Below are 26556 nucleotides of genomic sequence, written 5' to 3' on the forward strand. Positions count from 1 at the left end.
TGGTACATGAATTCAGAAAAGTTTCCAGATACAAAATTAATGTACACAAATCAGTAGCCCTGCTATATACCAACAGCGACCAAGCTGAGAACCAAATAAAGAAAAGCTTTTAAAATAGCTTCAAAAAAAAAAAAGTATAATATTTAGGAATATACCTAACCAAGGAGGTGAAAGACCTCTACAAGGAAAACTACAAAACACTGCTGAAATAAATCACAGATGACACAAACAAATGGAAACACATCCTGTGTTCATGTATGGGTAGACTCAATATTGTGAAAATGACCATACCACCAAAAGCAATCTACAAATTCAGTGCAGTTCCCATCAAATACTACCATCATTCTTTACAGAACTACAAAAAAAAAAAAATCCTAAAATTCATATGGAACCAAAAAAGAGCCTGCATAGCCAAAGCAAGACTAAGCAAAAAGAACAAATCTTCAGGCATACATTACCCGACTGCAAACTATATGATAAGGCCACAGTCACCAAAACAGCATGGTACCGGCATTAAAAAAAGCATATAGACCAATCAAATAGAATAGGGAACCCAGAAATAAAGCCAAATACTTACAGTGAACTGATTTTCGACAAAGCAAACAAAAACATAAAGCGGGAAAGGATACCTTATTCAACAAATGGTGGTGGGATAATTGGCTAGCCACATGTAGAAGAATGAGACTGGATCCTCATCTCTCACTTTATACAAAAATCAACTCAAGATTAATCAAATACTTAAATCTGAGACCTGAAACCATAAAGATTCTAGAAGATAAACCTAAAAGCCTAAAAACCCTTCTAGACACTGGCTTAGGCAACGACTTCATGACCAAGAACCCAAAAGCAAATGCAACAAAAATAAAGACAAATAGATGGGACTTAATTAAATTAAAAAGCTTCTGCACAGCAAAAGAAATAATCAGCAGAGTTAACAGACAACCCACTGAGTGGGAGAAAATCTTCACAATCTATATATACAACCAACAAAGGACTAATATCCAGAATCTACAAAGAACTCAAATCAGCAAGAAAAAAAAAAAAAAAATCCCATCAAAAAGTAGGCTAAGGACATGAATAGACAATTCTCAAAATAAGATATACAAATGGACAACAAGCATGAAAAAATGCTCAGCATCACTAATGATCAGGGAAATGCAAATCAAAACCACAATGCAATACCTCCTATAAGAATGGCCATAATCAAAAAATAAAAAGTAATAAATGTTGGCATGGATACAGTGAAAAGGTAACACTTTTACACTGTTGGTGGGAATGTAAACTAGTACAACCATTATGGAAAAGAGTGTGGAGATTTCTTAAATAACTAAAAATAGACCTACCCTGATCCAGCAATCCCAATACTAGGTATCTCCCCAGAGGAAAATAAATTATTATACGAAAAAGATACTTGTACATGCATGTTTATAGCAGCACAATTTGCAACTGCATAAATATGGAACCGGCCCAAATGCCCATCAACCAACGAGTGGATAAAGAAAATGTGGTGTATATATCATGGAATACTACTCAGCCACAAAAAGAAATGAAATAATGGCATCTGCAGCAACCTGGATGGAACTGGAGACCACTGGAGACATCAGCTGAGGTAACTCAGGAATGGAAAACCAAACATCTCATGTCCTCACTCATAAGTGGGAGTTAAACTATGAGGAGGCAAAGGTATAAGAATGATACAGTGGACTTTGGGGACACAGGAGAAAGGATGGGAGGGGAGTGAGGGATAAAAGACCACACACTGGGTACAGTGCACAGTGCTCAGGTGATGGGTGCACTAAAATCTCAGTAATTACCACTAAAGAACTTCTTCATGTAACCAAACACCATTTGTTCCCCAAAACCATATTGAAATAAAAAAATTAAATGTGACAAAGTTCTAAAACAAAACAACCAACCAAACAAAAAATATTATACAACATTAAATTCATCCCTCAAGGAGCTTCTGTTCTAGAAAGACACCTTCTCCCCCAGGCTCCTGCGGCTTGCCATGGACAAGGGAGCTCTCTCTGGCTCTGGAGTCCAGGGAGTCCTGCCTGAGGATTCTGAGGAAGTTGTGATTTCAAGGATTCGCCTGCTTCTTTCTAGCTAGGAGAGTAGAAGACCTGGTTTAAATCATTTTTTGTTTGAAGGAAGTGCCTTTGCTTCTGGCTGATGGCCACTCCTCTCTTCCTGAAAGCAATCTGAGATAAAATACTTTAAAAAGAAAGAAGGAAGGAAGAAAGGCAGGAGAGGAGCAAGGGAGCAAAAGAGAAAGCAAGAAGGAAAGAAGAAGGAAGGGAAATAAAGAGGAAGAAAGGAGGAAAGGGGAAGGGAAAGGAAAGGGAAGGAAGGAAAGATATCTTGAGAACTCAGGGAATCTTGGCTTTGCACATGGAGCCAGCAATACCTGATCTGAGAAACTTAAATGTTCCCTCACAATAGAGAAAAAGGAGACGCCACTGTGGGCTGGGTCTCTGCAGGTGGCCTCATTCTCATGAAAAGGTTTATCTTCCTTGGTAGGGATTCAGGTTGCTGCACGGTGTCTGAGAAACAGGCTTTTTCAAAGTTGTGTGTAGGTGTGTACATGTGTGTATGTGGGTGTCCAAATCAGCTACCTCTGGGAAGGAGGCAGAGAGAATGAGCAGGGGTCACGCCTGGGCTGCGCTGACAGCTCCTCAGTCCCAGCAACCCATGTGCATCCCTGGACTCTACAGGTGGTCCTGCTGAGGGAAAGGGGGTTAAACCTGGAGAAAGTCGCCTATGAGTAAGGGTGGGGCTTTCCTAGGGGCAGGACTGAAACCTAGGATCTCCATTGGGAGGACAGAGGGCCAGTCTCGAAATGGGGAAGAGAATTAGGAACTTGAGAGTGCCCTGATGTGGTTGTTTTCTTCACTGGACTCTGGGAACCGTCATACAGTCATATGTCTCTTAGTAACAGGATGCATTCTGAGAACTGTATTGTCAGGCAATTTTGTTGCACTGTGAACATCACAGAGTGCACTTATATGGACCTAGGTGACACAGCATACTACACTCCTAGACTACATGGTGTAGCCCCCTGCTGCTAGGCTGCGAATCTGCACAGCATGTTACTGTACTGAACGCTATAGGCAACTGTAACCCCATGGGAAGTATGTGTGTATCTAAACTCAGAAAAGTACAGTAATAATCACTGGGACCACCATCATATATGTGGTCCGTCACTGACCAAAACGTCGTCACACAGTGCGTGACTGCACTTTGTGCCCAGCTTTAAGGTCTCCCTTCCAGCTGTAATTGCCCCTTATCACTCCCATGCCTCCAGCCTCATCTTGGGGTGCTGGGTGGCAGGGAGAGCTTGAGGAGGGCAGGAGGGAGAGCACTGTCAGGTGGAGGTGATGGCTGAGATTTCTAGACCATGGTTTGTGGCAGAGGCCCTACATGCATCTGGGAGCAGTCTGTAGCTGGGGCTAAGTGAGGAGTAGACATGAGATCCCCTGTCCATCTTTCCCCAGATATTCCAAAGAAAGGTCTGTGAAGAGAGAGGACAGCTTCTGGGGCTACATGAGGCATCACTGAATACCATAAACACTGTGGCTCTCAGCGGAAGCCATTTCAGGATCAACAGAGGTGTCAACGGCTCACTTCCAAGTGGCTGGTACTGGACACTGCCCCTTCTGGGGGGAGCTCCTCTGCTGAGGGAGTCCACAGGTGGCAGGACAGCCCCTTTCCTCTGATGGTTTGGTGCACCTGCCCTAGCAGAACTCCCCGAGTGGCTGAGTTCTGTGGTCCACCCTGTGCTGGGCTTGTACCCCCAGCGTGAGGCTTCCTGTGGAGATCTGAGACTTGGTTTACGTATACTGAGGGACATGTCTGTTTTTCCAGCTTCTTTATTTTTTCCTGACAACCCTAAATTGGATATTCACCTTTCTTAGAGGAATAGGTTATAATGGCACACACAAAGAAATACATGCAGGAAGGCAGGGTACCGCTTTATCTGTGAAAGGTAAATGACTTTTTCACAAACATGTGCACTCTAGGTTTTTGAGAGCAAAGAAATGAAAGAACCTGGTGTGATCAAAACACAGGGCCTGGATGCAGAAATTGGGGCATTTGTGACTAACAACCCGTGTACAGCCTTATCAAACCATACCAGGTTCCTCCTGACTGCGTAAGTGCTTCAGGAGACAGCTGGCCTGCGGTGTGTGTGTCGGCACCGGTGGGCTGAGATAGGGTTTTGAGAACTGCAGTGATTATAGAGTTTCATGGGAATCAACCATGAACTCAGCCCCTGTTGGCAGCCAGCATTATGCACACACCCCAGCTGGCTATGAACAGCGGCGCTCCCAGGGTGACAGGGTGTGGCCCTGGGAGATGGCATGGGCGAATGCATGGCCTTATCCCTGTGTTCCTGACCACATTCCAAAGGCTCTTTTGTGTTCTTACCAAGATAATGGAAATATAACCGCAGCTAGTTTCTTACTCTCTATGCAATATCATAGGCTCACACTTTGATCACCTAATGGATATTAAAAAGTTCTGATTTTTCCTAGGCTCTGAGAAAACTAAGAAAAACCTTAAGTACATGGGTGAAATTGGAACGTTTTTGGTTCTTTAGGTAAGACCAATATTACCAAAGTTAGATATGTTACTGAAAAAAACTAATGTTTATGAATTCACAAAGAGAATAAAAGCTAGAACCTAAAATATTATGGTTCAATCTACACAGCACATTCAGAAGAGTATGCAAAATACTAAGAGAAGTAGTAAAACACATTTCAAAAAGTCACTATGGAAAGAAGCTAGTCCCAAATACTACCTACATGCCAATTCCCCGTTTCTATTCACTGCTTCTAAGTCTAAAGATATAGCTGTACTGTACACTGAGAGCAGCAATGGCTTCCTTCTGTTTCCTTCACACAAACCTTTTCAGAAGCTGGAAAGTTCTATAAAGATGGCATCTAGCCCATGTGACTGGTACTCTTTGGAAGGGAGATCACAGTCACAGTTTAGGTTAAACTGCTGGCCAGCATGATCCTGCCTAAACCATATGGCTGCAGACAAATGAACAAAAGTTGTGAAATCTAGAGTGTGTTAGAACTCTACCTCCTTGCTTTGCTTTTCAGAAACATGAGCTGATCCACTCAACAGGTGTTGAAGTAAATATGCCTTCAAATATTTAGTCCTTCCTCTAACATTACTAGTGCTTTCTTATATGAAGCCAAGAACAGCAGAGAGCACAAGAGATAAGCTGTTTGCTAACACGAAATCCCTTGGTAAAAGTTATAAAATATAGATGATTTGAGCCTGTTACCCTGAAAGACCTGCAAGCCATTTTGTTAAAAGCACATCAAATAAATGTTTCAGGAGCTCATGGTCAGCTTTCAGTGGGTGATTCTGTGTCACCTAGCAAAGCCCACAGCTGATTCACAGTTAACTTGGATGGATCTAGAAGAAGAAAGCAAACCAATATTTCCATAAGTCATTTCAGAGAAGTCAAACGAACAAGCTTGCACCAAATAAATAATCATGCAACTGTACTGGGTTGTGTTTATTTTATTGCCCTTTGAACCAAGCATTCCAGATAAGTATGTAGCAAAGCACATGGATAAATGTTCTTACTTATGTAAGCCTGATTAAAAGGGCATGAAAACCAATGGAAAGGAAGATTAAAACATCCACAATGACTTAACACAATAAGCTCAAGGATAAAAACTACCATTCTTATTTTCAAAAAGGAACTGGTATCAGTATCAACACTTCCTCAGTGTCCTCGGAAAAGCCAGTCACTCCCATGCGTGTTCCGGGCTGGGAGGAAGTGATGGCTGACCACAGAGGAAAGCACGTACTAGACGGAAATGGAACAAAACAAAACAAAACAAAACAGCGGGGTGAGTCAGAGCCTAATGGCCTTGACTCAATGAGAGACGACTCTTTCCAAACAAAACCTTCATCAGGTACAAATGTGCATCACCAATAGTCACACGCAAGAAAGGAACTCTGCCAACAGTTTTTAAAGTCCTGGCCTCCAGGGAAAGTTCTTCATTCTTAGGGAAGCAGGGTCTCACACAAACCCCACCTATGCTATTTAAAATGTGCTGAGGAATGTGCAGTCCCTGGGAGAGTGTGGGAGACACCCAATCTTCCAGCCACCAAACTGACACACCTGGACTGGACCTTGAGCCCACCACCCCTGGGTCTCCTCTCCCACTTCTCTACAGCTCCCTCCCCTGCTCCTTCCCCACTGCCCTTCTGGCCGGGAACCTTAGTGCAGAGCCACTGTGCAGGCTGTGCAGGCAGCTCTGGGAAAATCACAGATGCCTCTCTTGGCTCTCACTCTCAACCTCTGTGCCCAGCACACTGAACAGTAGCAGGTTTCTAGTTTCAGGGTTCTGCTGTTTGAGAGTTCTTTGGCTTTGGACAGACCCATGCATTTCTATTACTGAAGGCACAGTGCATGTGCCACATCTTCATGAAGCCTCCGTAGTCCGCCACAGGTAGGACTGATGTGCTCCACTCTGTGTTCCCACTGGGCTGCACCCCATAAGCAGAGGACCCAGTGTGGGAGCTGACATTACCCTGTTTGCTGGTCTCCCTATATCTGAGATGTGGCACAAAATTGGGGGTGAGCCAGAAGACTTATGAGGAGGACTTATGCAAAGTAACCACAAACGCATCTTTGAGGGGTCTCTTCTGCCCTTGGCTTCAAAATTAGACTCAAAAATGCAACTGGCAATTTCAGATGCTCTATGAAGACAACTTTATGAGTAGAATGAGTGTATTCTCACGCAGTGTGTTCCCAACCTTGCTGATCGGTAATCAGAATGGATCTAAGGATAACGATAAGTTTCTCAGGTCCCATTTGTAATTCTCATATAGTAGGTCTGGGGAGGAGTATAAGAGTTTCTTTTTCAAAATTTTAACTTTGACATTATCTCAAACTTACGGAAAAAAAATATAAGCATAGTAAAAAGGAGTCCTGAATACCCTCACTCAGATTTACCAATGGCTGACATTCACCCCATTTGCTTGATCACTCTTTCTGCAGCATGTTTTCTGAACGATCTGAGGGTAAGCTGCAGACATTATGCCCTTTTACAGCCACTCATGTCAGCATATATTTCTAAAACAAGGACTACAGGAGAATGTTCCCTAAATGATTCTGAAAGGTGAAGTGATAATCAGTTTCCTAGTTTATCAAACTTCTCAAACTGTATCAAAATGATAAAATTCAGAAAATATCAAAAACAGATGGGAAGTTCTAAGGTGTTACTGCAGAACAATAAAACTGCAACTGATTATTCTGAGGAAAAAAAACATATAAGGATGAATGCATGAATTCTTTTGTTCATGAAACAAAAATTATTTCCATGAGTTAGAACAGAATAGAACACCACCATATAAAGAAGTATTTAACTTTGCTGAATTTAGGGTTTGTTGTAGGCAGCCTCTAAATGGTCCCAAGGATCCCTGGGCCTCCTGGGATTCACTCCCTTGTGGAATCCCCTACCCTCGAGTGTGGGTTGCACCTAGTGACTCATTTCTAACCAACAGAATACAGTAAAAGTGACAGGCTCACTTCTGAGTTTACAGAGGCTATGGTTTCCATCTTGGGTGCACCTTCGCTCATTTGCTAGCTGTGATGGAAGCCATGTTGTGGGTGGCCCTGAGGAGAGGTGGTGCGGAACTGGTATCTCCGGCCAGCAGCCAGGGGAGTGAGCCTGGAAATGGATCCTCCCTAAGATCAGCCTTGAGATGCCGGGAGCCTTGGCCATCACCTTGACTGTAGCCTTGAGAGAGATCCTGACTCAGAGGCACTGAAGTAAGCCATGTGTAGATTCAAAGAAACTGTGAGAGAGCAAATGTTTGTCATAAGCTGTGAAGTCTGGAGGTAATTTGTTACCTAGCAATAGATAATATGGGATGGGTGAGATCTACCTAGATCTAAGATACTCTAGTATCACAAAAACTCATTTTAAGTAAAACTACGCCTGATTTTATGGAGCTTCTGGTCAGTGAAGTAATAAAGGAGTACAGGGTCCTCACCAGAGAGGAAGGTGGGCCCCTCTCCTTCCAATCTCCTGATTATTTAACTTCTCTCAACTGAATCTTTCTCACTGACTTTAAAAATATATTTTATTGTTAAAATACAAGTGCATCATTAAAAAAAAAATCAAATCAAGCAGTATAAAAATACTGTGAAAAAAATGTTTATCCACACTTTTATTCCCCAGTTCCCCATCTTAGCGGCAATTTTCTTGATCATTCTTTCAGTGTGTGTGGTTTAAAACAATAAATAGCAGTGTAGGATACCTCCGGAATATCTACCCTCTTGTTTTTAATACAAAGAATGGCAATAATATATCCTGTTCTGCATCTTGCAAAATCAGTCTGATAAATCGTGGAGATGATCCTATATCAGGAACTGTAGAAAGCTCTTGTTATTTAGAATGGCTGCAATAATTCCATTGTATGGATAAGAGAATTCATTTAACCAATAATTCCATTGTATGGATAAGAGAATTCATTTAACCAGTCCCCTGAACCAGGCTACTTAGGTTGTTTTTAAACCATTGCTGCTCACACACACGTGTTTATCCCCTTATATATATGTGAGTAAATCTAGGGGACAAATTCCTAGAATTTGGCTATTGCCCACTGGCTACTAAACAAACACACTAGTTTCTCTTATTAAACCTACAAACAAAGCTCTCTTCTCTACTCCTCATCCCTACTCACCCTTCAGTCGACATTCTATTTCTCTCCTCTCTTTTCCAGCTAAATGCGTTTAAGTTGTCTATCCTGGTTGCTTTTTCAACTCTAGCTCCCCAAACCACCCCACATTGGCTCCTGGCCCTTTTCATCCACTAAAATAGCTCCCTCTAGGGTCACCCATGACCGCCATATTGTTAAATCCAAGGGGGCATTTCCTGGTCCTCATTTTGCTTAGTGCAACTGAGGAACTGAATTTTTAATCTGATTTAATTTGAACTAATTTAAATCCAAATAGGCACAGATGGCCAGAGGCTACTGTGGACAGTGAGGCTCTATGTGCTCTCCCTGAGAGAGACCACGCACACCCATGGCCTCAGCCACATCTACATGCAGATCATGCACACGTCTTTATTCCAGCCCAGACTTTCCTCTGAACTCTACAATGACATAACCAATGCCTACCTCACATTTCCCTTGGATGTTAATAAATTAACAACACTGAATTCAAGATCATCTTCCGAAGCAAGGCTATCCTCCCATCTAGTGAAGTGCATAGCCATTCACCCCAGAGCACAGCTCTGGAGCCTCGGAAAACCAAGATTGGTTTTGGTTGACTTGATCTCCTAATCATTTCTTAAATTTGTCTACTTCTCTACATTTTGACCACCTTCACATAAATCCATCACAGAAACTGCTTGAACAACCTTCTTGCTGGTTTACTTATACCCTCTCTGGCCACATCCCCATTCTGTCTTTTCTGATATAACCTAAACATAAATCTAAAGATGATACACCTATGCTCAAGCCCCTTTGGTGGCTTCCTGGGCTTTTGGGATAAAGGCAACAGCCCTGTGTGCGAGGCTCATTCCTGCAAATCCCTGGCCAACTCTCCACAGCCCTCCTCTCTTTCCCTCCAGCCACACTGGTCTCCATGCCTCCTGCAGTTACCATGGACAGATATTTTCATTTCTTTTTTATTCATTTCCCAATTTTCAACATTGTCTTTTGTAACTCTGGAATGTTACAAAAGGTGATGTTGGGAAGCAAGCAAGCAAAACCCTCCTGTTACCCACACCATGAAGTTTCCCCTTTCCAATCTTCTCCTCCAATGCTCAGAGACTTTGGTCTCTCTCTCTATCCCCAGCCCCTCCATTTCCAGATCTTGGCCTTTTCCAGAGTAAGGCAATGGCACCTCAAGCCCCCCTCTACCTGCTGCCCAGCTCCTCATTTTTCTGCCCTATACGTAAGCCTAGGAACTGAGCTAGGAGAGAATGAACACCCCTGGGAGTGGGAAAAGGCTGTGAACACTCACAGGGTATCATAACTATTTTTTCTGTCACTTTATTTGCATGAGAACTGGGGGAAGTTTAGGTGGCTGGTAGGCCTGATAAGTGTTGGCAGATATGCTTTCACATCTTGGAAATCCGTGCTAATGAGACAACATCCTTCCTGCTTGGCCTCCCTGGAAGAGGGGCCTTAGACGTTGTCCCCCTCTGGTCCCTACCCCCAGGCATTGCCACCTCTCATGGTCAGCAGCACGTTTCCTCTGACCTGCCTATGATCTTTCCTTCTTGTACTAAGGCCTGGCAGGCAGCCACCCCTTGAAAAGTCCAGCTCTATCCTCTATGGGAAAACCTTCCTGTCATAAATATACCACCAGTAGCTTTGTATTTTTCTTTTTCCCTTGTGTCAAATTCTCCCACCCTCACCTCTTGACTCTAAGCCTCTTCAGGATATTTGTTTTCCTGGCTCCCTTCCTGAATTTTTTCCATCCTGCACAAGAATTTTTAATCTCCTCCAAAGAGTTAGAGCCTAGGTCTTCTCTTCCAGTAAGAAGATCTAGAATTTATAGGAAACAGTTAAAATGACAACAACAACCCCCTTACACTTGCATTTAGTCTTCCCATTTTATAGAATCACTTCCCATGGTAGTGAAGAAAACCAAGCAGCGTATCTTGGCACAACTGAAAAACGCAACAGCGGTTAAGAGAAGGCCACCTGGTGCTGCCTCGCGTGGAGGGTGGGGGTGCACTTTGAACCCCTGATCTCTAATTCTCACAGTGTTCCCATTTACAGATGTAACTGATCCTACCACTAATAAGCTTAGGTCTTAGGGTAAAAATCCAGGGAGTGCTGCTTGGCTCAAAACCACTTTTCTTCCCAATTGCCTAAATTTCCATATCTTCTGGCATTCAAGAGAGGTCCACTCTTATGTGGCTTTTGGTAAAAAGTTCTCTTATTTTAGGAAACTGATTTTGCTGGACTCTTTTGCTGCTTGGCTTTTTCTCCTAGAGAAGAAAGGGTATGAGGTGAGGGGGACTGAGGTGAGAGGGAAGAGGGTGGGTGGTTGAATTATCTAATACAGTTCATTTCCAGCCCAGAAAGGGTAATAATCAGTGTTATTATCAGGTAATAATCAGGGTAATTATCAGTTTTTTAACAATCAGAGGCCCCTAGGACAGTTTTCTAGCAGATTCTCCTGTCTTTCTTTTAGCTGTCTCATTATATACATGACAAGATTTGGAAGGGCAGAAGTTTTAAATTTCGATGAAGTATCATTTATCGATTTGTTCTTTTATAGATCATACTTTAGGAACTGTAGCTGAGAAATCTTTGCCTAATGTAAGGTCTCAAATATTTCATCTTTTTTTTTCTGGAAGATTCAGAATTTTAGATTTTACATATTCGTCTATAAACCATTTTGGTATGATATGTGAGTCCATGTTCATTTTTTTGCACATGAATATCCAATTGTTCCAGAACTGTCTATTGAAAAGACTATTCTCTACTGCATGGTCTTTGCACTTTTGTCAAAAACCAGTAGTACATATATGTGTGAGGTTATTACCGAACTCTATTCTGTTCTGTTAATCTACACTATTCCCCCCTTTATAATAAGCTCTGAAATCAGGTAGTCTTCCAATTTTGTTCTTCTTTTTAAAAGTTTTGGCTATTCTAGGTCCTTTGCATTTCCACATGAATTTTAGAAGCAGGTTCATCAACTTCTACAAAAAAAGCCTACTTAGATTCTTATTGAGATTACACTGAATCTATAGAACAGGGGTTGGCAAAATATTATTAAAAGGCTGGACAGTAAATATTTGAGGCTTTTGGGCCATATAGTCTCTGTCACAATGACTCAACTTTCCCACTGGGGTGCAAAAGCAGCCACAGACAACCTGCAAATGACGACTTCTAGTGCTTTCTGCAGATCCATCAGATTTTCTACACGGATGATCATGTCATTCATGAATAGACAGTTTTACTTCTACCTTTCTATTCTGAATGCCTTTTATTTATTAATTTTTTTTTTTCTTTTGCTTGATTGCACTGGCCAGAACCTTTGGCATAATGTTGAAAAGAAGTGGTAGGAATAGACACCCTTTTATTGTTCCTTCTTTCATCCCTTTTATTGTTCTTCTTTCATCACTAAGTATGACACCAGTTTTAGACTTTTCATAGATATCCTTCATCAGGTTGAGGAAATTCTCAATTGCTGGATGATGTGCCATAGTTCACTAAAGCTCTTTTCATTTTTACAATTTTTTTTTTCTGCACTTCATGTTTGATAAGTTTTTTTTTTTTTTTTGAGACGGAGTCTCGCTCTGTCACCCAGGCTGGAGTGCAGTGGTGCAATCTCGGCTCAATGTAAGCTCTGCCTCCCGAGTCCACGTCATTCTCCTGCCTCAGTCTCCTGAGCAGCTGGGACTACAGGCACCCGCCACCACGCCCGGCTAAGTTTTTGTATTTTTAGTAGAGATGGGGTTTTACCATGTTAGCCAGGATGGTCTTGATCTCCTGACCTTGTGATCCATCCCCCTCGGCCTCCCAAAGTGCTGGGATTACAGGTGTGAGCCACCACGCCTGGCCCACGTTTGGTAAGTTTTATTGATTTTTATTATTATTATTTTTTTTTCCAGAGACAGGGCCTTGCTCTGTCTTCCAAGCTGGAATACAGAAGCACAATCATAACTCACTGTAGCCTCAAACTCCTGAGCTCCTCGTGCCTTCACCTCCTGAATAAGTAGGACTACAGGTGTGCACCACCAAGCCAGGCCATTTATTGCTGTGTCTTTAAGTTTACTATTTTTTTTCTTCTGCAACGTCTAATCTGCAGCTAATCCCATCCAGTGTATTTTTTTGTCTCAGGCATTGTCGTTTTTTTTTTTTTTTTTTGAGATGGAGTTTCACTCTTGTTGCCCGTGCTGGAGTGCAAAGGCCTGATCTTGGCTCACTGCAACCTCCGTCTCCCCGGTTCAAGCAATTCTACTGCCTCAACCTCCCAGGTAGCTGGGATTACAGGCATGTGCCACCACGCCCAGCTGATTTTGTATTTTTAGTAGAGATGGGGTTTCACCATGTTGGTCAGGCTGGTCTTGAACTCTTGACCTGAGGTGATCCACCCGCCTTGGCCTCCCAAAATGCTGGGATTATAGCTGTAAGCCACCCTGCCCGGCCCTGTAGTTTTTATCTTTAGAAGTCAAGTGTACATCTTTTAAAAGTATTTGCAAGTCTCTGTATAGTTTTTAAACATATGGAATGCAGTTTTAATAACTGTATTAACGCCCTTGCTTGCTAATTCTGACAAGTATTTCAGCTTTGGGTCAGTTCTAATTGATCATGATTCTCCTCATCATGGGGACAGGGGGCGTGTATTTATACTCCTGCGCTTTGTTCTAGGATGCAGTTAACTTAGAAACAGTTCAATCCTTTGGGTCTTGTTTTTCTTTGTTAGGTGGGTTTAGAGCAGATCTCAGTCCAGAACTTATTATTCCCTACTTAACAGGGCAACATCTTTCTGAGTATTTTACTCCACACCTCGTGCATTCTGATTTTTCTAATCAGGCTGGTAGGAACAGCACTGTTCCCTCTGAGCCTCAGAGAGTTTCCTCAAATGCACATGCTCTGCTGAATAGTAAATGGAGCCCTCAGCAGATCTCTGGGGTTATTTCACCATGCAGCTCTGCTGTCTCTGGTACTCTGTCCTGTGAACTCTGGCTGCTGTGGCCTCCCCAGACTCTGTCTCTCAGTGGGGCAAACTGGGGCGACTAGAACTCAAATCGTCTCTTTTCTATCTCTATCTCTCAGAGATTACTGTCCTTCATTGCCTGATGTCCACTGTTAGAAAAACATTGATTCATGTATTTTGTCTGTTTTGGGGGGTTGTTTCTGGTATGAAGGGGTTTGGTCCCTGTTACTCCATCTTGACAGGAAGCAGGAGTTCCTTCATTTACTTTTGATCTTCAAAACAGTACGATATTTAAATCCAGGTTTTACAGATTCAGAAACTGGGATTTATGGACAAAGATTACCTTGGTCAAAGCCATATGGTAAATAAAAAGAAGAGGACTCTGGACTCCACAGTTGTCTCCCATATAATAAGGTATGGAGAGGGTTGTTTAGAACAAATAACAACAAATATGGATATGGCAACTTAACAAGGACTCTTAAGACTTGGCTAGTGGATTTAACTTTCAAAAATTGCTTTCATGTCCATTTTATCTATTGTGGGATTTTGTACATGACATAGATTAACGTAAAGTAGATTAAATTAAAGTTTTAGATTAATGTGAAGATTAATGTAAAGTTTTGATAAATTTGTAGGTAACAAAAAGTTTGTCATTAAAACTTTTTATTTAAATAAATATATCTTTGTAAAAATTCAAATAATACAGGCATTACAGAGAATAATGAAATAAAGAGTGAATTTCCCTTTCACATTCTAACCTTGGTCTCCTTCCTCATAGGTAACTGCTGGGAAGAGTTTGGTATTTATTCTTATTTTATTCATTCACCAGGCAAATATTGACTTGGCACACATGGGTCAGTAACTGTTGCAGAACCTGCAAAGACAGAGACAGTCCCTGTTTTGGGGGAGCTTGCCTGCTTGTTACAATACTAATTTGATCTTCAATATAGTTGAGTGTGGAATCAAGCCACAAGCCACATGAGCTAAATTCTAGTTCTGCCTCTTTGAAATAGCATGTCCCTGAGAATTTCCTAATCTCTGTGCCTCAGTTACCTTATCTGTAAAATGGGGATAATAGTATCTATTTCATAGAGCTTTCTGAGGAAGGGTCTCACTCTGCCGCCCAGGCTGGAGTGAAGTGGCTCCATCTTGGCTCACTGCAACCTCTGCCTCCTGGGTGATGTGAGGTCTCCCACCTCAGTCTCCCAGGTAGCTGAATTACAGGCATGCGACACCCTGCCCAGCTAATTTTTGTATTTTTAGTAGAGATGGGGTTTTGCCATGTTGCCCAGACTGGTCTTGAACTTCTGGGCTCAAGTGATTCACTCACCTCAAACTTCAAAAGTGCTGGGATTGTAGGCGTAAGCCACCATGCCTGGACAGATAGTTCTTAAAAGGATGAAACTGATTTACAAGCGAAACACGTAGAACAGTGTCTGAAGAGTTGCAAATACTCACTAAATGTTAGCTGTTATTATTATTATACAGCCTTGCCCATTCTATTATGAGTCATTTCTAATGAATCTATTTTGACAATCGTGCTTTTAGTTGCCAGTAACGCCTTTTTGTTCTCTGATAACTTCTTTTTCCTGTCGGCCTTTCATAATTTATGAATGCAATACTTTTTCAAATCTTTGCAAAGGTTTTTATTAGAATATTCTCATTTTACTTTGCTGTTTCCTTGTGGGTCAGATTTTCATCATGGTGTCTATCTGTCTCTATTGGTGCTCTTCAAATATCTGATGACCCTTGGTGGTTTCTCCACATTTTAGAAAGGGCTACATGGTTTCTGGTGGTCTACTTGCATTTGGGAAAGAAGGACCAGGTGACAAAAATGAGTAGCTTCCAGAGGTTTCCTCAGTCTTTGCCCCATCTTTTTTCATCTTGCCCTCCCATCTGAATGGGGACAGGGGTACGTAGACTGCATGTAACAGTGAATGTTTTTATTCAGGACATATGAGCAAGTGGCAGGCAAATCATCTGCAGGCCTCATGAAGACTCACATCAGAAGAGCCCCAAGGGCACAGATGCAGCATCTTTCCTCCCTGGGTATCACAGCCTTTCCTTGCATCCCCTTCTTATGGGTCATGGAAGTCCAGAATAACTTGGAGATCCCTCATGGTTCCAAAGCTCCTTCCCTAAGCTCCCACCCCAGTTTTCCTCATTTTGGGGAAGTTAATGAACTGCCCAGATGCCGGCCTGCTCCTGTTTCATTCCTGGCTGGAATGCCCTCCAACAGAGGGAGTGCTCTCATGATAGCTGGCTGTATCTGAAGGAGGCTGCGGCTTCTCTGCTCTGGTTCTTTGTCAACCCTTTCCTATTCTGCTATTTTACAAAAATTTCTCAAAACTATTTTTTGGTTAGCTGATGGCACTCTTTCATTTTCCAACATTTTTAATAGATGTATGCTTTTATGTTTCCTTTTGTTTAAATATGGTTTTTGAAGAGGCAGAGGCTAGTGGGGTATGCTCAAGTTAGGAAGTCCTACTAGATGATAATAAGTGTTAGGGATGTCTGACCCCCCTTCCCCATATAATGTCCACTAGGTCACTCCCAGAGATAGAATGCAGAACTGGACCAATCAGCAGGCCATCCAGCAATACTGGATGAAAGCCAGCTGGCTACATAGAGAAAGTCGGCTGGCTGGGAAGCATGGGAAAGTCCTCTGGCTTTCTGGGTCTCACTTCCGAACTGTGAAATACTGTGTCTTCAGAAGATCTTTTCTGATTGGGCATGGTGGCTCATACCTATATTCCCAACACTTTGGGAAGCTGAGCAGGAGAATTGCTTGAGCCCAGGAATTCGAAACTAGCCTGGGCAACATGGCTAAACCCTGTCTCTACAAAAGAAAAACAAAAACAAAAGCAAAAAAAACTAGCCAGGCATGGTGGCGCACACCTGTAGTCCCAACTACTTGGGAAGCTGAGGTGGGAGGATCACTTGGGCCTGGGAGTCTAAGGCTGCAGTGAGCCCTGATGGTGCCATTGAACTCCACCCTGGGAGAGTGAGACCCTGTCTCAAAATAATAAACAAATAAATAAAATGACCTCTTCTGACTGTGGAGTAGCATGGTTGTATGTAAGGCTGGGGCATAGGCACAGTGAGATGAGGATGAGGGATTGAGGGATGCTATAAGCCACAGGTCAAGTAGGAATGTACTTCGTCAAGACACAAGCCTACAGTCTGCCATGTCAAGAACTTTTTTCCCTTCCCTTAATCATCTTTCATGATGGACTTTAGTCTGCCTTTATCTGTTTCCTGGAAGAAAAGTATACATGTGTATGTATTTCCAGTAACTAGTTAGTACTTGGTAGTAGTACATTTTAAAAAGCTATATTGAGAGACTTTGCTTTTTCCTTTAAAGCATTAATACTCTTGGCCCCCAGCTTTTTGTTTTGTTTGATTTTTATTTCCTGTATCTTTTTTCCCAAGTAAGACAGAACAGCCACAGCATTTATGAAGGACGTGCTAGGGTGATGTACCAGAAACCAGCAGCAAACTCACACTTCTCATCATGTGAACACTCATGATCCAAAGGAGTACATAGTTCATTTTAACAGACAAAATAAAAAACTCAAAAATTATCTTGCAGGCTGAAGTTCTGTTATTAAATCACTCTGTGTAAAGATACATTAAATTTTTTAAAAAGGGGGGAACTCCATAAAAATATGCTACAAAGACACTTCAAGAATCGCTTCTTTGTTAATGGGCTTCTACTTATGCTTAGATTCTCTTATTAATTTTGATCTAGCTGCTCACACAAAGTTTTAATTTCTTCGGTCATTTCACAGACCAGCGGTTTCATGGTTCAATTTGTTTCAGGCAAAATGAGCTATTACAAAATATCCCAAAGTATTCTCAAGTTGGAAAAATTAATGAATTAAAATTGGGACAATTCTACATGATTGCTTCTTTTGTTCTAATCATAGAATGGAGCACTTTCCATATTTAAATAAGTTCTGTGATAGGATAATAGATACAATAAATAAATATAAATATCTTCCCATATCTGCTCACTTTCCCCTTGCATTCTTTGGAGCATCCAAAACCAATCACATTTTTAGATCCACGTTTAACTGATGTTTACTCTGTGGTCAATTAAATGCCGGGCTCAGGCACATGGTATCTTCCTTTCTTGGTAGTCACTCAAGGGAGTGGGTGCCATCCTCTGCATTTTCCTGATGACGTGGTACAGCTCTGAGGGTCCCACGCCCAGGTTATAAGGAGGTGCTTTAAGCACAGTCCGGCTTGGGTACAGAGTCTTTAACACTCCCAGTGGGCTCTTCCTTCAATCCAGAGGCTGACAAACCTTGGTGACAATAGCTGGCCCCTGGCATGCCTGCTTACTCACTAGTTTTCCTCAAATCAAATGCACAAACACAAACAAAAAATTTAATTATCGTAAATCTATAAAGTATTACTCTTCCCATTAAAAATAAAAAAAAAATTCATGAAGACTTGAAGTTGGAAAGAATGGCACCCTCAGCCCCTGCGCATGAGCTCCTTTAACAAGTGGGCATGGCTAACAGAGCTTGCTTCACGTCACAGACCCTCTGGATCTCATCTTCCACCCTCACCCTCAGACAGGATCACCTGCCTAGATGTGGTATTTATCATTCCCATGTTTCTTTCCCCTTCATGTATTATGCCTAAATGATACATAATATTACTTTGCATATTTTAAAGCATTATGTTCATGGTAGAGTTGCCTGCCCAGGGCTCCAGGGTGATCTGGCCACAGACATGCTGGGGTGCTGATTCCCATGTCCTTGTGGGTTACCTCCCCAGCAGCCCTTATCCCTGTGTGCTGTAGAAATACCATCACCTGGCTACAGGCTGAAGGAATCCTGGTCTTTTCCCAGGTCATCCCTTCTTCTGTGTCCTTGGTCCTCAGAGGTACCACACTGGCTCTTTTCAAAATGGCACCCTGCCCCACCAGCGACCCTTAGCCAGCCCAAGGTGAGCGCTCAGGATATGTGATTATATTTACGTGCTTTTCCTTCAAGCTGATTTTTAAAAACATGCCTTAGTGTCCCTATTACAAACAATTAAACATGGACCACTGAAGTGGGCAGTAGATGCTCTAAAACAAATAAACAGACTACCAAGACTGTACCATGGTCTGTTGAGGATTTCAGCTCTGCTTCAGGCAAAATACAGGAACATTTTATCAGGAAGCATCACGCTGTGGCTGGTATTTGTTTCGTCTTAAGGCAAAATGACGTCTTCTACCCCATCCCAGAAGTAAACACACTTTGCCCTGCCCTTCCACAGCAGGGCCTCAGAGCCTCAACTGCATCCTTCTCAGTGCTCAAGTCAGCTGTTAGATTATGGCTGTTCCAACCCCAAACACTGGACCTCACAAATAATGAGTGCTCAATGCAGGTAGAATCCTACACAGGGTACAGTCACAGTTCCCAAGCTATGCCCAGAGGCACCCCTGGGAACTGCAGCAAACTCACAGAGGTGCCACCGATATTTTAAATTTTTGAAAGAAACACAGCAAAACTTGACATCTGTCAGAGAGAAGCAGAACCCATAATTAGCCTTTCTCCTTTCTCCACACTGGAAGCTTTTGGTCTAATACCTAGTGAAGTGAAACTTACTGAGGGAAAATGGTTTGGACAGGAGGAACAAGAGAAAGATCATCTGGGCACATGGGGAAGTAGGGGGCTGGGCTGGGCCCATGTGGGTCCAACAGCAAGAGCTCAGGGCAGCAGGAGAGGACCGGCTACTCCGAGTCTATGGGAAAGAGAAAGGCAAATGTGGCCTATCACCAAATAGGGCTGGAGCAGGCGAAAGCTGTGGAGCTGATGGATGGGACAACCCTGTGCCCCTGAAGATGGGAAGAAGCATTTTCCTGTACTTAACACCCTGACCTTATTCCAAATTCAAGGCAAATGGAATAGTAATATTTTAGATTAGCCACGCTTTATTTTAAATAGGCTTGGTCAGCTTACCTATAAGCTTAACTACAAATATCACCTGATTGCTACTGGAACATGTAATTTTCATTCCAAATGAATGATTTATAACAGACTCTTTCACCTTAATAAACATTCAGAGTACCTGTGGTAGACACACCCTAGGGTAAGACCTAGGCCCTGCTCCCCCCACCACACAATGATTCCCATATCCTGGTAACCATACCTTGTATAACCCCCTCCCCTCCTGGAGTATAAGCAGGAGCTGGGACTTGCTTCTCATCAACAGCATGTAGAAAAGGGGATGGTCACTCCCATGATAGGTTATGTTATATGACAAGGGTGAAGAGATGTTTTCAGATGTAATTAAGGTCCCTATTCAGCTGACTTTTAAGTTAACCAAAAAGGAGATTATCCATACTAAGCCAGACTTAATAAACAAGCAGCCATTTAAAAGAGGGCCTCGGATGTTCCTGAGGCCAGAGACTCTGAGCAGAGACACTCTGTATAGGTGGCTTTGTATAAGTAAGTGTCATGCTGCGAGAGGGCCTATGGAGAGGGATACATGGCAAGAAACTGTAGGTGGCCTCCAGGAGCTAAGAGCAGCCTCTGGACAACAACCAGCAAGAAAATGCCGAACACAGCCTAAAGGCCACAAGGAGATGAATTCCACTAACATCCTCAGAGAGCTTAAAGCAGAACTTTCTCCAGTTAAGCCTCTGATGAGACCAAACACCCAGCTGACATCTTGGATTGCAGCCTGCTAACACCCTGAGCAGGGGACCCAGTTAAGCTGTGTTGGAACTCTGGATCCACAGAAACTGCGAAATAACAAATGTGGACTATTTTAACCCATCATATTTGTGGTAATTTGTTACAGAGCAACAGAAATCTAATACAGCAGCCAAGTGTGATGGCTCATCCCTGTAATCCCAGCATTTGACGAGGCTGAGGTGGGAGAATAGCTTGAGCCCAGGAGTTTGAGACAGTCTAGGCAACATAAAAAGACTACATCTCTACCACAAAAAAAAAAAAAAAAAAAATTAGCTGGGCATGGTGGTATGCACCTGTGGTCTCAGGTACTCAGGAGGCTAAGATGGAAAGATCATTTGAACCCAGGAAGTTGAGGCTGCAATGAGCCACTGCATTCCATCTTGGGTGACAGAGCAAGAATCTGTTCCATAAAAAACAAACAAACAGACAAACAAACAAAAAAAACAGGAAAAGAAAAAAAGCAAAACCAATATAGTATCAATCTATAAATTATTTATGCTACATTCTTAGTGTATACATGAAACATGATGAACACATGAAATAGCTGAGCAGAAATTAGTTACAAAACTTTTTAGTTTCAATTAAACACAAATTTAGAAAATGTTTAAGATCTGCACCATAATTTTCATTGGCAAGTTGATCTAACATGTCCTTTTAATCTTAAACAAGTCCAAATTCCTGCGTGTGTGTTGCCTAGCTTTTCTGGCAAATTACTCCTAGTTCTTCAGGATTTTGGTGACTTTTAAGAAATGCTACCCTTTGATAAACTGTAAACACCTGAGTCCCAAGCAATCCTACCTGGAGGAATTCTGGGGCAAGAGGGTGTTACATTTTAATTAGAGGAAGGACCCATGGATTCCTAAAGCAGTCCACGGGGAAAAGGGCAGAAGTGATGTGACAATAGCCACTTGGGCCAGAAGTCCCACTGACCTTCCATGAACTTACTGTGTTGTGACTTTGAAGACTCAAAGCTTTCTGTTAATTTATGAGAAACTGGCAAATTATTCAACTGTAGTTTTCTCCTTTTCTTTTTTTCTTTTTCTTTTTTTTTTTTTGAGACAGGGTCTCACTCCATCACCCAGGCTGGAGTACAGTGGCGCGATCTCAGCTCCCTGCAGCCATGCTCTGCCAGGTTCAAGTGATCCTCCCACCTCAGCTGGGACCACAGGAGTGCGCTATCACACCCGGCTAATTTTTGTATTTTTTGTAGAGACGAGGTCTCCCTCCCCATGTTGCCCAGGCTAGTCTTGAACTCCTCAGCTCACGTGATCTACCCACCTCAGCCTCCCAAAGTGCTGGTATTAGAGGCATGAGCCACTGCACCTAGCCTGTAGTTTTTTCCAAATAGCTAAAATGTCAACCTAAAATATATACTTATCATTGCCTAATTATTGACAAATGAATCTCATATTGCTAGATCTTCCTCTGCTCCTTTGCCAAAAGTAATTACCTACTTCTTTGAACCTGAAAAGAAAAACAATTTTCCTTTAATTTACTCCAAGTTGCTTAGTAGTTAAGGTGAAATAATTATTTTAACCATTCTTGAAAGTATACTGTGAAAAGGAAGGGGAAAAAAAATGAAAGAAATCATCACCCCAGAGCTGGGCCCTATCAGTATGAAAGCAGGCTAACCACAGACCGCTACTGTGATGGACATAAACATGTCCACAATTCCCAGTTCTAGAATGGCAGCTCCCAGGGCAGCGGGAAGAATCCCATCTGCATGGCAACCACTCCATGCCATCTTCCGGCACCTCGGGAACAGGCCTCCGGAATGACGCCAGCCTCTGCTCCTGCGGGGCTGTATCTTGAGCAGACTGCACATCATCCATGCTGAGTCACAGCCTTCACAGCAGTCAGGGGAGACATCAAAAGCACAGGACGTGCAACTGTTCTCACTCACTACATTCAGCTCATTTACAAAACATCGGGCTATAAATATCATGACGACATTTTTTAGAGGCGCATTTTCAAGTGTTGTGAGCCAATACTGAAATAGGGGCAAAAAAGAAGCCATCATCACCTATTTACTGATTCTAATTTTGAAACAACACATTCTTATTCTGCTAAAGTATGAGCACATGGAGAACTGCCTTCTGTACGCATATGACTGACAGAAACACCAGTTATGAATGGCTTACATGATGAATTGCATGCCACCAATTCATGATAAAGCATGCAGAACTCACTATAAAGCAAACTGCTGCTTTCTACCCTAGTTACCCACAGAGCTGGGCTGTTTCCTTTTAGAAAGTCAAAATTAGTTCACAACTCTACAGCAGAAAAGATGACATGAGCACTAAGTTCCATTTATGACATTCCAAACTCCCTCTCCATCTTTGGAAATGGGCATTTTTACACAACAGCGCCAGCTGATCATGTGACTGCCAACTGAACACCTGAGAAAGTCACTGGGTTATTCCTTGTCCATTTAGTGATGAGAATACCAAAGCAAAAGTTACCAGACTTGCCCAAGCTTGCATGGCTTTTCTGTGACAGCATGCAGACTGGAATTCAGACCTCAGATTCATGAACTCCCTGAATGCTGGTTAAACTCCCTTGACTTAAGGAGACTGCCAAATTGATCGGAAGTGCTCTAACCCCAAATATGTTTCTCTCCCTAACCTGTACTTCTCTGACTCCCAGGGACAGGCAAGGCCTATCCCTTAGAATCTTTCCCTAGGATAACAGGGCTGCCTCAAGCAGCAGTGCATGTATCACCTTCTTTGGAAGTATAGATGCAAATATGGGATCACCAGGTCAAGGAGAACGATGTCACTTTAGTGCACACCCACCACAAGCTCAGTACTAAGATAACACAGAGAAGAAACACTCTGGTTGTAGCCCAGAGATTATAATGCAGCATGACAGTGCCAACAAAGGACAGCCTCACCATGGTGGTGATCCATAAGGTGAGTCTTTAAAAGGAGGAGAAATTGTCCAGGAGGACACGTGGACAATAGGGAACCAGCAAGGTGAAGAGAATGTGCAAAGGTAAAAGAACACAGGGTGTTCTAGGAACAGGGTATAGTTACAGTGGCCAGAGCCCATGTGGGGCTTTGCAGGGGCATTAGGCTGCAGGCATAGCCACATGGAGGGGCTGGGGTTTCTCTTGAGTCATGTGGAGCTGTTAAAAATTTTGAGCAGGACCATAACATGGAGTCATATTTGTATTTGGGATAGTAAGCTGTGGCAGCAAAAGGAAAACTGGAGTGGAGCGAGGAGAGAGTGGAGATAGGGAGGTCAGTCAGAGGTCTGTGGTAGGAGTCCAGGGAGGAAAGGATGAGAGTACATCAACATACTCCTAAGAAAGCCTCATTCAAAAAATACTGGTGGTCTAGATATCATGTGGAGTCCTAAGTTAGGCATTTGAATTCTTAACCCTTACAAAGAAAATCCAGAAATACAGCTTGTTACCAGAATTAGCAGTTCTTGGTCATAGAGAGTTCTCAAATGATGTAAAAGAAGAATTTCAAATCTTTTAAAAGCAGATTTATTAAAATATTAATTAATCTTAGAGATTTAAGTTGTATTATACATCCTTAAGATGATTTCTGTAATTTTTAAAGTACAAAATGAAAATAAGGACATAAGGGAAACCAGCAGTATACACTGTGATTTTGAAAATGGGTTTTTCAACTTAGGGCTTGCTCTTGCATTTCACTTCCCGACCTGCTCCTGTCATACTGCCTTACATTTTACTTACTGCCCAGTTTAAAATACACAAAAGACGCATAAAGATTGTCTGATGAATGAAGAAGCCAAGCCTGCGATCTGAAACCTGGGAGGCCTCAGTGTTCTCTGACTTCACTGAACAGACTGCAGTGGATGCCCTGCACTGAGCTCAGGATAGGATCACTCTCCTGCCAACTTTTTACTTTTACTTTCTGGCTGGTGATGCGAGGATACAGGACTACGGCGTAAAAGTGTTTACCTTGGCCAGGCACAGTGGCTCACATCTGTAATCCCAGCACTTTGGGAGACTCACATGGGTGGAACACTTGAGGTCAGGAGTTCGAGATCAGCTTGGCCAACATGGTGAAATCCCATCTCTACTAAAAATACAAAAGATCAGCCTGGGTGTGGTGGTGTGCGCCTGTAGTCCCAGCTACTTGGGAGGCTGAGGTGGGAGAAAAGCTTGAACCCAGTAGAAAGAGGTTGCAGTGGGTCGAGATCGTGCCACTGCACTCCAGCCTGGGCAACAGAAACCCTGTCTCAAAAAGTGCTGTACCTCTAGATATTTGCTGACTAGTCACGACATCTGTGCAACACCAGTATTTTCCTGCTTTCAGGGTACCTTAACCATGAACAGTACCTAAAGTTAATTTAACACACACATTATCACTACCACTGCTAGCACCACTGCCTAATAAAAAATCCAGCATTCATGGAGTAGAAATGAAAATGAAGGAGTCTATGAAGCTGTGCTGTTAGGAAAAAAAGGAAGTGTCTGGGCACAGGGGCTCATGTCTGTAATCCCAGCACTTTGGTAAACAGAGGCGGGTGGATCAGTTGAGTCCAGGTGTTCAAGATCAGCCTGGGCAACGTGGCGAAACCCAGTCTCTAGAAAATATAGACAAATTAGTCGGGCATGGCATGCATCTTTTGTCCCAGCTACTTGTGGGGCTGAGGTAGTAGGATCACCTGAGCCTGGGAAGCGGAGGTTGTAGTGAGCCAAGACTGCACCACTGTACTCTAGCCTGGGTGACAGAACGACCCTGTTTCAATAAAAATAAGAACAGAAAAAGAAAGAAGAAACAAAAGAAAGCACTATTCTTACTCCTCTGTAGCCAAGGGTCTATGTCTTTCAGAATCTTGTTTATCCAGATATAAAATACAGTTCATGTTACTTACAGTTAATTACTGCAAGGAACTGGAATGAATTTTTACCAGTTAGTTTTAATAAACAATAGAAGAACAACTGCAACCAACCATAAGTATATGCATATTCCATGACTAAACTGCAATCAACCCATCTGGGGTTAATGTTGTGTTAACAAAATATAGAGTGAAGAAAAGCATCATCAAAGCTAAGGGTCTACTCAAGTGTTTTAAGAGGATTTGACTTTTTATGACTTTTTATATTACATTTGAATATTGTTCTTTCTTTTTTCAGCAGTATTATTCCTGAAGACCCAAACTTTAAGAAAACTGTAAGGAGGATGTAAGTGATTTGAGTCCTTCATTTGTGTTAAATGAGAAGTTTGGACTGTTTCTTCCCACTGAAATGGGATATCATGCCAATCGCTTTGGAAAATGAATGATAAAACATATTACATTTTGTGAGATTACCTTTTACTTCCCTTACGAAATCTTCCATATTTAACATAAGATGACAGAAAGGTAAAACAAGAGAACAAGGATTTTGTACAAGTTTTGTTTAACTGTATTTTACTAAGAAGTTGTTGCAAAAATTTCTCTATGTGATTTTATTTATTTTATTTCTTTTTTAGAGACAGAGTCTCTCTGTGTCACCCAGGCTGGAGTACAGTGGTGCAGTTATAGCTCACTGCATCCTTGAATTCCTGGGCTTAAGAGATCCTCTTGCCTCAGCCTCCAAGTAGCTGGGACTACAGGTATGCACTACCACGCCTGGCTTCTATGTGATTTTAAATGTCCTATTACTGCCATTTAAAAAGTTTGTTTTAAAATATTATATTGGTCTTGCTGGCCCTGTATCTGATTCTGCGAGGCAATACTATTTGAATTTCATTACCTAGATTGCAATGGAACCTTTTATGACTACAATATTATGAGTTTTCTGTGTTTATATTTTCTTAAAAAATAAGACATTCCAAGTCTGCAGCATAATAAACTATTTTGATGTGCTCTTAAAAGCCGTAAGAACACACGGATATACCTTTTCAACCAGGGTGCAATTTATGTAACTAGCAAGAAGTTAACATTACCAAGTCCATTCCAACTTACTCAGCTGTAGGGTACGTAACTGAACACTCAGAAAATCCATGCTAGCTCAAGGCATTTAGTTGCATGAGAAAATATACTTTGAATACAGTGCAGTATTTATGAATAAGATTTTCTGTGAATGTTTTCAGATGGAGAATATGATTCTAAGTGGTCTGAAGTATAACTTTTGTCTGATAATTCCTGAATAAATGACTGCAGTTCTGATAACATGGCAAGCAGAAGATAGCACCTTCCTCACGGGCTTGCCTATAAGAAAAGTTCCATAAT

At 42.2% G+C, this 26556-nt stretch overlaps 1 protein-coding gene across 5 annotated transcripts in view; it reads right to left on the minus strand.

Moving 5' to 3' along the window:
* ANO10 (anoctamin 10) overlaps positions 1-26556 on the minus strand; it is a 260737-nt gene that overhangs the window by 17642 nt on the left and 216539 nt on the right. The gene's annotated exons all lie outside the window — the stretch shown is intronic.

This window comes from Mandrillus leucophaeus, unplaced genomic scaffold (assembly GCF_000951045.1).
Source record: "Mandrillus leucophaeus isolate KB7577 unplaced genomic scaffold, Mleu.le_1.0 Scaffold829, whole genome shotgun sequence".
In the NCBI taxonomy this organism is placed as follows: Eukaryota; Metazoa; Chordata; class Mammalia; order Primates; family Cercopithecidae; genus Mandrillus; species Mandrillus leucophaeus.